At 55.0% G+C, this 13,943-nt stretch overlaps 1 protein-coding gene across 10 annotated transcripts in view; it reads right to left on the reverse strand.

Moving 5' to 3' along the window:
- The window catches only part of LOC137311025 (solute carrier family 45 member 4-like), a 108,142-nt gene that overhangs the window by 70,214 nt on the left and 23,985 nt on the right, over positions 1 to 13,943 (reverse strand). The window contains exon 1 of one of the 10 annotated variants that reach the window (XM_067978479.1): positions 8,910 to 8,944. The exons of 5 other annotated variants lie outside the window; for them this stretch is intronic. The gene's annotated coding sequence lies outside the window, so the exon portion shown is untranslated. Of the gene's footprint in view, positions 1 to 8,327; positions 8,496 to 8,599; positions 8,870 to 8,909; positions 8,945 to 13,943 lie in introns of those variants that run through there. 4 more of the 10 variants (XM_067978473.1, XM_067978475.1, XM_067978474.1 and 1 more) reach the window with 4 other exon arrangements.

Genomic DNA, 13,943 nt, shown 5'->3' on the forward strand with positions numbered 1-13,943 from the left:
TCATGGCACAAATGTGGAACTCTTGAGCACTACTACTCCATTCTTTCAAGGACTTGCAACCCACAAAAATCTATGTTGCAGAGATAGGCTCCAGGATTGAATATACCAGGGATGTTCAAAACGTGACCTGCGGGCCACATGCAGCCCTCAATCCCTGGCAACCAAGCCAGGTAACTCAGTCCTATTCGCACTTATATTTCTTATTCCGTGATTTGTTCTATTTGAACTTTATGGTTTTAACTGTTCTTAGCATTGTTGCTTCATTGGTACTTGATAAATCCTAAATCAGAACACAAATCAGCAATTTGAAATATATGCAAATAAATGGGACCATGGATTTCACCTTTGTAGGTGACCTTTAAAGTTTTGTGGTATGCACTTATGCAGACCAGTGACAAAAAGCTGGCCAGGCTGCATTTAATGACCATCCCAAGTCATTCTGAAGATTATGGTGGGTCTTCTGTACTGATTGTTTTTATGGCTGTGCGGCTTGCTAGGCCATTAAGAGTCAACTACATAATGTGGGATTGGAGTAATATTTAGGCCAGATCTGGTAGGGGTGACATGTTCCCTTCCCTAAAGAACATCAGTAAATTAGTTGAGTTTTTATAACAATTAGCAGCTTTCATGGTCATTTTCTCTTTCCTGTTGCAGGTTAACAGTTTTATCTAATTCAACTTGGCATGGTAAGACTTGAACTCAATCTCTAACAGTTATACTTGTGCACTTAATAGGAGTCACTGGATAGTATGAGCAGGAACCTTGGACTTATTTTTCTACTCAACCAATTGTAGCACCCTTGCTGCCATCTCAGCTGAGATAAGCCAACTTAGCACAGTTAAGGACTTGTCCTTACTGGACTGAGTTGAAGAATAGGCAGAGAAACATTTGTGAAAATTCCCTCTGGTGGCAGAGTCTTAGGTTGTTGGGGGGGGTAGTAGGGGGCAAAAAAAAGGAAAAAGTAAAAAAAAGCCACTATATCTGTTTACCAGCAGGAATAAGTTGATATGAATGAATATACTTCTGTTAAGAAACTTATCTAATCAAAAGTATTAAATTAAAAAAGGTTTAATAGTGTTTTGAGATGAGGAAAGAACAGGGGAGTGGGACTAATTATAGCACCAGGGTTGCCATTAGATGCACTATGCATATTGCTGTAAACAGGCCATTTAACCCATCAAGTCTGCCAGTGTTTTTCTCCACATGACCATCTAGTCTAATCCCATTCTCCTGTTTGCACCCCATACCCTTAATATTCCTCTTTTTCAAGCAACTATCCAATTCTCTTTTAAATGGATATGTACACTGCTTCAACAATTTGTGGCAGAGAATTCCAAATTAACCATATTCTGTGTAAAAACATTTATAAACTTTCCCTCTAATTCTTTTTGATCTTAAAGTCTCCCGTTACCATTTCACAAACCAGTGGAAGCAATCCATCCCAATTCACCTCAACCCTTTACAATCTTGAAGGCCTCCATCAGGTCACCCCTTAACCTGCTCGACTCTAGTGACAAAGTCTCAACATTTAATGTAATTGGCAAAAGAACCAGAGGCGACATGAGGAAAAAAAATTTTATGCAGCAAGCGGTAATGATCTGGAATGCACTGCCTTAAAAAGGGTGGTGGAAGCAGGTTTAATAACTTTCAAAAGGGAATTGAATAAATACTTGGAGAAAAAATTTGCAGGGCTATGGGGAAAGAGCAGGAGAGTGGGAAAAGTTGGGTAGCTCTTTCAGAGCCAGCAGGCATCTTGGGCCAAACGACCTCCTTTTGCACTGTCTCATTCTATGATTCCATGATGTGGAGACGCCGGTGATGGACTGTGGTGGACAAATGTAAGGAGACGCACAACACCCGGTTATAGTCCAACAGCTTTATTTGAAATCACAAGCTTTCGGAGCTTTGCTCCTTCGTCAGGTGAAATGAAGAGATGCATATAGGCACAGCATATATAGTCAGAGAACAATGCCTAGTGATTACAGATAATCTTTCTAAATGCCCTTTATCGCACCTCGGCAGAGAGATAATCACAGCAATCAAAGGAGTCCATTCATCCAAGAATACTGAGGTGGGGTCACAAGGGGTCAAATGTAGCAGATGCTGGGGTTTGTATTAAAACATAACTTTTTTGCTGGAAATCACAGCAGGTCTGGCTGCATCTGTGCATGGAGAACAAGCCAACTACGACTCGAGTCTGGATGACTCTACGTCAGGTGGGGTTACATGTAGCGTGACATGAACCCAAGATCCCGGTTGAGGCCGTCCTCGTGGGTGCGGAACTTGGCTATCAATTTCTGCTTGACGATTTAGCGTTGTCGTGTGTCTCGAAGGCCGCCTTGGAGAATGCTTACCCGAAGATCGAAGGCTGAATGTCCTTGACTGCTGAAGTGTTCCCCGACTCGGAGGGAACCCTCCTGCCTGGCAATTGTTGTGCAGTGTCTGTTCATCCGTTGTCACAGTGTCTGCATGGTCGGGCCAATGTACCATGCTCCGGGGCATCCTTTCCTGCAATGTACGAGGTAGACAACGTTGGCCGAGTCACAGGAGTATGAACCTTGTACCTGGTGGGTGGTGTCTGCCAACGTTGTCTACCTCGTACATTGCAGGAAAGGATGCCCCGGAGCATGGTACATAAGTGAGACCATGCAGACACTGCGACAACGGATGAACGGACACCACACAACAATTGCCAGGCATGAGGGTTCCCTCCCAGTCAGGGAACACTTCAGCAGTCAAGGACATTCAGCCTTCGATCCTCGGGTAAGCGTTCTCCAAGGCGGCCTTCGAGACACACGACAACGCTAAATCGTCAAGCAGAAATTGATAGCCAAGTTCCGCACCCATGAGAACGGCCTCAACCGGGATCTTGGGTTCATGTCATGCTACATGTAACCCCACCTGACAGTCATCCAGACTCAAGTCGTAGTTGGCTTGTTCTCCATATGCAGATGCGGCCGGACCTGCTGCGATTTCCAGCAAAAAAAGTTATCTGTTTTAATACAAACCCCAGCATCTGCTACATTTGACCCCACCTCAGTATTCTTGATGTAATGTTTCCCTGACTAACCTGTTTGAACACCATTCACTCCTTTGATTGCTGTGATTATCTCTCTGCTGAGGTGTGATAAAGGACATTTAGAAAGATTATCTGTAATCACTAGGCATTGTTCTGACTATATATGCTGTGCCTATATGCATCTCTTCATTTCACCTGACGAAGGAGCAAAGCTCCGAAAGCTTGTGATTTCAAATAAAGCTGTTGGACTATAACCGGGTGTGTGTCTCCTTACATCTATGATTCCAAGTTTCTTTTCATCCCTGGTAATATCCCAGTGAATCTATACTGCACCTTTTCTTTCCTATAAAAAAAGGGGTGCGCAAAATTATAAGCAATATTCAAATTGAGCAGCTAAGATCTTGTAAAAATTCAATATAAGCTCCTTGCTTTTGTATTCTATGTCTCTAGTTAGAAAACCAAGGATTCTATTTGCTTTTTTGTGGCCTTTTCTACTTACAATGCCACCTGCGTATCTGTATGCCAAGTTCCCTCCACTTCCCTACTTAATTTAAAATCTTACTTTAAGATTACTTCCTTTCTCTATTCTTACTTCCAAAATATATTACTTTATTTCACATTTTTCTATAAATGAACAGCATCTGCCACCTACATACTTTAAAAAAAAAAATTGTTCATGGGATGTGGGCTTCACTGGCAAGTTCAGCATTTATTGCCCATCCCTAATTGCCCTCGAGAAGGTGGTGGTGAGCCACCGCCTTGAACTGCTGCAGTCTGTGTGGTGAAGGTTCTCCCACAGTGCTGTTAGGTAGGGAGTTCCAGGATTTTGATCACACTTGACAGGTGGAAAACAAATTCATTATAAACACCTTTAAACTGACTTAAGACAGACAAGTTCAGAATTAGTCATATACATGTAACTTCTATGTATTTCTAACATGGAAAGAAGCCATTTGGCCCAACCAGTCTGTCAGCGTCACCCTCCACACATGCAACTAGCCCTGGGCCCGAGCGCCCAATTAAAAAAAAAATCAAAAAAGCTAGTGAGGTTGCAGAGGAGCGCCGAGGGTAAGTCAGTGTAAGTATTTAGTTTATTGGTTAGTGCTTTTAGTGTTTAATGTGTTTAGTGATGGTTATGTTTTTAATGGTTAGTCTGCTTGTTTAGTTTTAAACTTTTTAACTAACATTAAAAGTTAAAGAGAACAGGAAACTAGTTTAAACTAGGTAAATTAGTTTAAAAACAAAAATAAACCAAGTCAATTATTTACATAAAAACTTTAAATAAATACAACAAGGTTAGATAGGGATGGCAGTGCAGGTGGTGTGCCATAACTGCAGCACGTGGGAGTTTGTGGAGAGCAGCGCGGCTTTCAAAAGGGAATTGGATAAGCACTTGAAGGGAACAAATTTGCAGGGCTACAGAGAAAGTGGGATTAGCTGCATAGCTCTTGGAGCGCCGGCATGGACTCAATGGGCTGAATGGCCTCCTTCCGTGCTGTAACCATTTTAATTCTATGATTGGATGAACTAAAACGAGCCTTCCTTTCAGAAATATCCTACTGTCTCCTCTCCTCCCAAATGTCACATCCAATTGTTTCTTAAACTATTCTAGCATTTGCACCTCAATCTGGGTGTCCATTCCATATGTTGATCACAAGAACTGCACGCCAATGCAAATTTAAACTTGTAAAAACAAAAACAGCATACGAGACCGCAGGCTTTACAAATAGAGTGCCCCAATCACTCCAACGGAGGCTAAACTTCATTCTTCACTACTCTTTCAATGCTCAAGTCTCAAATGTAATCCCTCTAAAACTCATTGAGCCCACGGTTCTTATAAGTGCCACTTGTGCACATCAAAACTTCATACTCTAGACTCATTCCATTTCATTTCTCAGCTGCTTGTTCTGGCTGAAACCTGTTGGGGCACAATCCACATTGCGTTTCAGTGAGCCAAGCCTCAAACCCCACAACCCACATTTTTGCTTCAGTTAAGATCACCTTTGCAACACTGGACATCTCCACCATCATCTTATGCCCTTTTAATGAAACATTCATCAACACTGTAGTCACTTCCAGGCATAATTACTGAAATTTTCCTCACCAACCTTCTGAATTCCACCTTGCATAAACTACAACTTATTCACATCCTATCCTAAAATAAACACTGCTCCTTTATGATCCCTGTCCTCCTCACCACATTAAATTAAAACTGCCCTCATCTACAGGCTCCTCCAGTGTCTCCCTGATTTTTGCAACCTCCTCCAGTCCTAAGTGCCAGGACCTATCCTCTTCCAAATCAGCTTCCTTTGGTCCCTCTGCCATTGGCCTCTATTGTATCTTTTCTCTCACACTCCATCCATATTTAGTGAAAGAGTTTTGGTCACCCTATTCTTTTCCACCTCCCCACTTCAAAAGCTACCTAAAAACCTATCTCTGATCTCACTATCATCTCCCTTAACTCTTCTATTGTTCAGTATTCATTTTTTCTCCTCTGAAGTCCTTTGGGTGGTTTATTATGTTAAAAGGATCTATGAACATACAAAAATGAAAGGCAGAAAAAGACCAGCTGGTCCATTAAGCTTGCCCCACACACGATGGCTGAAGCATCTTGCACACACAATCTCCTGGGAGGGGGAAAAACAGGGCCAATAAGGGTAAAAAAAAAACTGTTTTCAGAGGCAGTTAAGCCTGAGCCTATTCATTTCCATGCAGTGCAGATAGCTTTTGAAGTTAACTGTTCTCACAAGATTATAATGCTTAAATGCTCTTTTATACTTTAAAAGACTTGCATTTGTATAGCACCTTTCACAACCTCAGGATATCCCTAAGTGCCTAACAGTCAATGAAGTACTTGTGATGTGTAGTCACTGTTGTATAGGGAGTGTTGTTTATTTACCCACCAGTGCACAAACCACACTGGCACATATTGCTAATAGTTTCTGCACCTTAAACCCTCAAGTCCTGAAGCTGCATGCCAATAACGTTCTGCCGACCCTCTGCAGATGAAAGTAAATATTCACAGCAGCAATGTGTTAAAAATGAGTCCCAAAGACAGTAAGATTTTTGTTCCAGAACAGAAATTATATTTTAACTGGCCTTTAGGAATTGGGCAATAATTATTGAGAAAAAAAGTGAACAATAGAGTTTGAAAAGATTAAGAGTCAAGATGATTCAGAAAATATTGATTAGGTAATGCCAAGCATGAATTTTAAAAGCCAGAAGTTGACTTGTCTATTTTCCCTATTTCTGCTGGAGAGGTACCTATCCCCAAAAGATCTTATTCCGATTAAGAAGTCATCTTGTAAAAAGCCCTACAGTACTCTGCCATCAATGTGATGCCCTACTTGGCCAACCCAGTAACGTGATCTTTGGATACAAGACTGGGATAAAGATGCTCCTTTTACTTCTGTTGTGACTAAAATACATCACCCCAAAAATTACAGTCAGGTTTTTTCTAAATGCTTAAGCTGTGGGTTCAGTGAACATATTTGTAAAACTTACATGCAATACTATATAGGATCTATAATTCTCGTAACAAGGGCCCTAAAACAGGCTGATACATATCGGCAAGATTTTAATGCTGTTACTGGTTACAATTCCAAAAAGGTATGGGCATTTGAGAATTCTTCCCTCCACTACTGCACATTTTCCAGATCACCCACAAGGATCAGCTGTGCATATATTCCTACTGAACAAGGATTTACTAAAAAAATTGCCTTAGTTTTAAGAAAAAGGGATCTGTCTATGGAAATTGCCTACAACACAATTTAAATTTAATGCAAGTAATTTGTTAATTTATCACTAGCTGCTTACTGGAAGACATGGTGGTTCCAAGTCTGAGGATCATTTGCAGGCAGAAGCTCCAGGGATTTTGTTTTGTGGTAAAATCCTTACCATTCATCTGAACCATCAGGCACAAAGAAGCCCTTGTGCTCCTTTCTGGACGGCAGTTCCTTGTTTCAGGAAACACCAAATGTTTATTCAGTGTAACACGTCCACAGAGCCCTCCAGAATTCCTAAAAAAGGGCTTCTAGCACTTATCCAGGCAGCAAAAAAAAAAGACTAGTTAGAGCTGGAGGACTCCACATGGCTTTTTAAAAAAAAATCTACTTTAGTCTCTAAAATAACCTTCACTAGTTAATCCATAAATTTGCTTCTAAATTAACATTGCTTATTATACAGCAAGGATTGGATGCATTTTAACACCAAAAATTGGATATAATAAAAATTAATTCAGTTAACTGCATTTCTTTGATTTATTTACCTTAATTGGGAAGCTTACAGAATAGAGTCAACCGAAAGGCCAGGATGAAAATTTGTCTATTACGACAGTTGCAGAACAGCGAGAACGCAGCATCATATTCGAAGGCACCTACAGCTAAAGCGATTAATTACGTTATCTGTTTAAAAAGGCACCAAATAGACCTTGTCTATTAGGCTTTAAAAATAACGCACTACAAAAAGATTTCTCCCCCCCCCCCCCAATTGTGTTCACTTTTTTAATTAAAAGTGATTACAAAATGACCCGATCACCTCTCTTCTCCGCTCCCCCCCCACCCCGCGAGTTACCCGTCTCACCTCCGGCGGAGTCCAAATTGCATAAAATCGCATATCTACAGCCTGCAGTACGTAACATCAATTTCACGTAATACCAGCAGATTTAAGTAAGATTTGGAACCAGGAAAACTAGTCACTGATAGTAAATGATCGTGCAACCGTAAATGCGACATTATGCAATCGCGTCCTGACCTTTATGGCTGAACGGTTTAACCTAATCCTAGTCAATGTCAATGTGGCACAAATGAGAAAAACGCAAGGATCACTGACGGAAACGTTTTTAAAAAATTTAAAAACGCACCCAACGATTAAAGGGACGCATTTTATGAAGCTGAAGAGTAATTTCATTTCTTCTAGTTTCTAAAAAGGCTCTCAAGGCCAACATGCTTCCTGTCACTTTCATTTTAGGAGGCATAAAAACAAATTTCCTATTAAATAGCCGCCAACTCCTCTGGGATTCTGGTGATCGGAAACGCGAGTTTCACTCCTACCCTATTACTCTGAAATCAATGCATTTGCCTCTACAAAATGGGAAAATAGACAGATCCCGGGACGGGATGTGGATGGAAATCACGAAAGCCATTTAATATGCTGAAACATACAGAAACCATGCATAATCAGGAGACCACCAGCAGACCGATACAACAAACCATAACTCAAAACCATACACAATCAAAATTGGGATCGGAGAGAATCAGACAGGAATGGTTAAAAAGTAACGATCGATTAAAAAAATAAATCGCGACACCTTTACTACAGCCCAGCTGTCAAACGATCGAGTGGATTACCCTGGATGCGATCATATTTCAATTGTAAACTCGTAGGACAGGACGTCGTTTTAATTTTAATAGGCGCAAGAGATCGTTGAAAGCCTGTAATAAATATCTGGAGTTTGCAAACAGACGCCTGTTCTATATGCACTATTTAAGACATTGGGCTCCAGCACATGCAGCAACATTTAACATATTCCAGACACACATTTAATCAATCTGTATTAGTTTCCCCACCCTACCAACCCACCAATCCCACTGCGGCCCCGAGCTCAGCTTTGCGGTGCCCCTTACTACAGGTTGTCGGAGGGGCTGGTGCGAAGACAGGTCCCGCTCGGGAACAACATCGCTCACCGCCTGATGCGGCCAGGTCCGGGTCTCTCTGTTGCCTCACCGGGCGGAAAAGGAAAAAAAAATTGCAGCACTCTTCTCGATACCGGGTTATCCCAACCTCCGCCTCGGTGCCCGTCAGAAACTTCTCTTTGCCCTCCTCCACCGCTCTACACCCTCCCCCGGTACCAGGTCTGCATCCTCCCCCAGTATGAGATCTGCTGCCTCACCCCTCCCCCGGTCCTCCGCCTCCTGGCTCTGGAGGCCTCCCCCGGGTCTGCCGGTCCTCCTCCTCCCGGCTATGGAGGCCCCCTCCCCTCCGGGTCCGCCGGCCCTCCCCATCCCTCCTCCTCCGGGTCTGCCGGCCCTCCCCCATCCCTCCTCCTCCTCCGGGTCTGCCGGCCCTCCCCTCCCCCTCCTCCTCCTCCTCCGGGTCTGCCGGCCCTCCCCTCCCCCTCCTCCTCCTCCGGGTCTGCCGGCCCTCCCCTCCTCCTCCTCCGGGTCTGCCGGCCCTCCCCTCCCCCTCCTCCGGGTCTGCCGGCCCTCCCCTCCCCCTCCTCCTCCTCCGGGTCTGCCGGCCCTCCCCTCCTCCTCCGGGTCTGCCGGCCCTCCCCTCCCCTCCGGGTCTGCCGCCCCTCCCCTCCCCTCCGGGTCTGCCGGCCCTCCCCTCCCCTCCCCTCCGGGTCTGCCGGCCCTCCCCTCCCCTCCGGGTCTGCCGGCCCTCCCCTCCCCTCCCCTCCGGGTCTGCCGGCCCTCCCCTCCCCTCCCCTCCGGGTCTGCCGGCCCTCCCCTCCCCTCCCCTCCGGGTCTGCCGGCCCTCCCCTCCCCTCCCCTCCGGGTCTGCCGGCCCTCCCCTCCCCTCCGGGTCTGCCGGCCCTCCCCTCCCCTCCGGGTCTGCCGGCCCTCCCCTCCCCTCCGGGTCTGCCGGCCCTCCCCTCCCCTCCGGGTCTGCCGGCCCTCCCCTCCCCTCCGGGTCTGCCGGCCCTCCCCTCCCCTCCGGGTCTGCCGGCCCTCCCCTCCCCTCCGGGTCTGCCGGCCCTCCCCTCCCCTCCGGGTCTGCCGGCCCTCCCCTCCCCTCCGGGTCTGCCGGCCCTCCCCTCCCCTCCGGGTCTGCCGGCCCTCCCCTCCCCTCCGGGTCTGCCGGCCCTCCCCTCCCCTCCGGGTCTGCCGGCCCTCCCCTCCCCTCCGGGTCTGCCGGCCCTCCCCTCCCCTCCGGGTCTGCCGGCCCTCCCCTCCCCTCCGGGTCTGCCGGCCCTCCCCTCCCCTCCGGGTCTGCCGGCCCTCCCCTCCCCTCCGGGTCTGCCGGCCCTCCCCTCCCCTCCGGGTCTGCCGGCCCTCCCCTCCCCTCCGGGTCTGCCGGCCCTCCCCTCCCCTCCGGGTCTGCCGGCCCTCCCCTCCCCTCCGGGTCTGCCGGCCCTCCCCTCCCCTCCGGGTCTGCCGGCCCTCCCCTCCCCTCCGGGTCTGCCGGCCCTCCCCTCCCCTCCGGGTCTGCCGGCCCTCCCCTCCCCTCCGGGTCTGCCGGCCCTCCCCTCCCCTCCGGGTCTGCCGGCCCTCCCCTCCCCTCCGGGTCTGCCGGCCCTCCCCTCCCCTCCGGGTCTGCCGGCCCTCCCCTCCCCTCCGGGTCTGCCGGCCCTCCCCTCCCCTCCGGGTCTGCCGGCCCTCCCCTCCCCTCCGGGTCTGCCGGCCCTCCCCTCCCCTCCGGGTCTGCCGGCCCTCCCCTCCCCTCCGGGTCTGCCGGCCCTCCCCTCCCCTCCGGGTCTGCCGGCCCTCCCCTCCCCTCCGGGTCTGCCGGCCCTCCCCTCCCCTCCGGGTCTGCCGGCCCTCCCCTCCCCTCCGGGTCTGCCGGCCCTCCCCTCCCCTCCGGGTCTGCCGGCCCTCCCCTCCCCTCCGGGTCTGCCGGCCCTCCCCTCCCCTCCGGGTCTGCCGGCCCTCCCCTCCCCTCCGGGTCTGCCGGCCCTCCCCTCCCCTCCGGGTCTGCCGGCCCTCCCCTCCCCTCCGGGTCTGCCGGCCCTCCCCTCCCCTCCGGGTCTGCCGGCCCTCCCCTCCCCTCCGGGTCTGCCGGCCCTCCCCTCCCCTCCGGGTCTGCCGGCCCTCCCCTCCCCTCCGGGTCTGCCGGCCCTCCCCTCCCCTCCGGGTCTGCCGGCCCTCCCCTCCCCTCCCCTCCGGGTCTGCCGGCCCTCCCCTCCCCTCCGGGTCTGCCGGCCCTCCCCTCTCCTCTCCTCCTCCGGGTCTGCCGGCCCTCCCCTCTCCTCTCCTCCTCCGGGTCTGCCGGTCCTCCCCTCTCCTCTCCTCCTCCTGGTCTGCCGGTCCTCCCCTCCTCCTCCTGGTCTGCCGGCCCTCCCCTCCCTCCCCTCCGGCCCTCCCCCCCCTCCCCTCCGGGTCTGCCGGCCCTCCCCTCCCTCCCCTCCGGCCCCCTCCCCTCCGGGTCTGCCGGCCCTCCCCTCCCTCCCCTCCGGCCCTCCCCCCCCTCCGGCCCTCCCCCCCCTCCGGCCCTCCCCCCCCCTCCTCCGGGTCTGCCGGCCCTCCCCTCCCCTCCTCCGGGTCTGCCGGCCCTCCCCTCCCCCGGGTCTGCCGGCCCTCCCCTCCCCTCCCCCGGGTCTGCCGGCCCTCCCCTCCCCTCCTCCGGGTCTGCCGGCCCTCCCCTCCCCTCCTCCGGGTCTGCCGGCCCTCCCCTCCCCTCCTCCTCCGGGTCTGCCGGCCCTCCCCTCCCCTCCTCCGGGTCTGCCGGCCCGGCCCTCCCCTCCCCCGGGTCTGCCGGCCCTCCCCTCCCCCGGGTCTGCCGGCCCTCCCCTCCCCTCCCCTCCCCCGGGTCTGCCGGCCCTCCCCTCCCCTCCCCCGGGTCTGCCGGCCCTCCCCTCCCCCGGGTCTGCCGGCCCTCCCCTCCCCCGGGTCTGCCGGCCCTCCCCTCCCCTCCCCCGGGTCTGCCGGCCCTCCCCTCCCCTCCCCCGGGTCTGCCGGCCCTCCCCTCCCCTCCCCCGGGTCTGCCGGCCCGGCCCTCCCCTCCCCCGGGTCTGCCGGCCCTCCCCTCCCCCGGGTCTGCCGGCCCTCCCCTCCCCCGGGTCTGCCGGCCCTCCCCTCCCCCGGGTCTGCCGGCCCTCCCCTCCCCTCCTCCGGGTCTGCCGGCCCTCCCCTCCCCTCCTCCGGGTCTGCCGGCCCTCCCCTCCCCTCCTCCGGGTCTGCCGGCCCTCCCCTCCCCTCCTCCGGGTCTGCCGGCCCTCCCCTCCCCTCCCCTCCTCCGGGTCTGCCGGCCCTCCCCTCCTCCTCCTCCTCCTCCTGGTCTGCCGGCCCTCCCCTCCTCCTCCTCCTCCTCCGGGTCTGCCGGCCCTCCCCTCCTCCTCCTCCGGGTCTGCCGGCCCTCCCCTCCTCCTCCTCCCCCTCCTCCGGGTCTGCCGGCCCTCCCCTCCCCCCCTCCTCCCCTCCTCCCCCTCCTCCGGGTCTGCCGGCCCTCCCCTCCCCTCCTCCTCCCCCCCCTCCTCCCCCTCCTCCGGGTCTGCCGGCCCTCCCCTCCTCCTCCTCCTCCGGGTCTGCCGGCCCTCCCCTCCCCTCCTCCTCCTCCGGGTCTGCCGGCCCTCCCCTCCCCTCCCCTCCTCCTCCTCCGGGTCTGCCGGCCCGGCCCTCCCCTCCTCCTCCGGGTCTGCCGGCCCTCCCCTCCCCTCCCCTCCTCGTCTGCCGGCCCTCCCCTCCCCTCCTCCGGGTCTGCCGGCCCTCCCCTCCTCCTCCTCCGGGTCTGCCGGCCCTCCCCTCCTCCTCCTCCGGGTCTGCCGGCCCTCCCCTCCCCTCCCCTCTTCCTCCTCCTCCTCCTCCGGGTCTGCCGACCCGGCCCTCCCCTCCCCTCCCCTCCGGGTCTGCCGGCCGTCCCCTCCCCTCTTCCTCCTCCTCCGGGTCTGCCGGCCGTCCCCTCCCCTCTTCCTCCTCCTCCGGGTCTGCCGGCCCTCCCCTCCCCTCCTCCTCCGGGTCTGCCGACCCGACCCTCCCCTCTTCCTCCGGGTCTGCCTCCCCTCCCCTCTCCCCTCCCCCCTCCTCCTGGTCTGCCTCCCCTCCCCTCTCCCCTCCCCCCTCCTCCTGGTCTGCCTCCCCTCCCCTCTCCCCTCCCCTCTCCCCTCCCCCCTCCTCCTGGTCTGCCTCCCCTCCCCTCTCCCCTCCCCCCTCCTCCTGGTCTGCCTCCCCTCCCCTCTCCCCTCCTCCTGGTCTGCCTCCCCTCCTCCTGGTCTGCCTCCCCTCCCCTCCTCCTGGTCTGCCTCCCCTCCCCTCTCCCCTCCTCCTGGTCTGCCTCCCCTCCTGGTCTGCCTCTCCTCCCCTCCTCCTGGTCTGCCTCCCCTCCCCTCCCCCCTCCTCCTGGTCTGCCTCCCCTCCCCTCTCCCCTCCTCCTGGTCTGCCTCTCCTCCTGGTCTGTCTCCCCTCCCCTCCTCCTGGTCTGCCTCCCCTCCCCTCCTCCTGGTCTGCCTCCCCTCCCCTCCTCCTGGTCTGCCTCCCCTCCCCTCCTCCTGGTCTGCCTCCCCTCCCCTCCTCCTGGTCTGCCTCCCCTCCCCTCCTCCTCCTGGTCTGCCTCCTGGTCTGCCTCCCCTCCCCTCTCCTCCTCCTGGTCTGCCTCCCCTCCCCTCTCCTCCTCCTGGTCTGCCTCCCCTCCCCCCTCCTCCTCCTGGTCTGCCTCCCCTCCCCCCTCCTCCTCCTCCTCCTCCTCCTGGTCTGCCTCCCCTCCCGGTCTGCCTCCCCTCTCCCCCCCTCCTGGTCTCTCTCCCCTCTCCCCCCCCCTCCTGGTCTGCCTCCCCCCCCCCCCTTCCTGGTCTGCCTCCCCTCCCCCCTCCTCCTGGTCTGCCTCCCCTCCCTCCTCCTGGTCTGCCTCCCCTCCCCCCTCCCCTCTCCTGGTCTGCCTCCCCTCCCCTCTCCCCTCCTCCGGGTCTGCCCGCCCTCCCCTCCCCTCCTCCGGGTCTGCCGACCCTCCCCTCCCCTCCGGGTCTGCCGACCCTCCCCTCCCCTCCGGGTCTGCCGGCCCTCCCCTCCGGGTCTGCCGGCCCTCCCCTCCGGGTCTGCCGGCCCTCCCCTCCGGGTCTGCCGGCCCTCCCCTCCGGGTCTGCCGGCCCTCCCCTCCGGGTCTGCCGGCCCTCCCCTCCGGGTCTGCCGGCCCTCCCCTCCCGGTCTGCCGGCCCTCCCCTCCCGGTCTGCCGGCCCTCCCCTCCCGGTCTGCCGGCCCTCCCCTCCCGGTCTGCCGGCCCTCCCCTCCCGGTCTGCCGGCCCTCCCCTCCCGGTCTGCCGACCCTCCCCTC

This window comes from Heptranchias perlo, chromosome 3, assembly GCF_035084215.1.
Source record: "Heptranchias perlo isolate sHepPer1 chromosome 3, sHepPer1.hap1, whole genome shotgun sequence".
In the NCBI taxonomy this organism is placed as follows: domain Eukaryota; kingdom Metazoa; phylum Chordata; class Chondrichthyes; order Hexanchiformes; family Hexanchidae; genus Heptranchias; species Heptranchias perlo.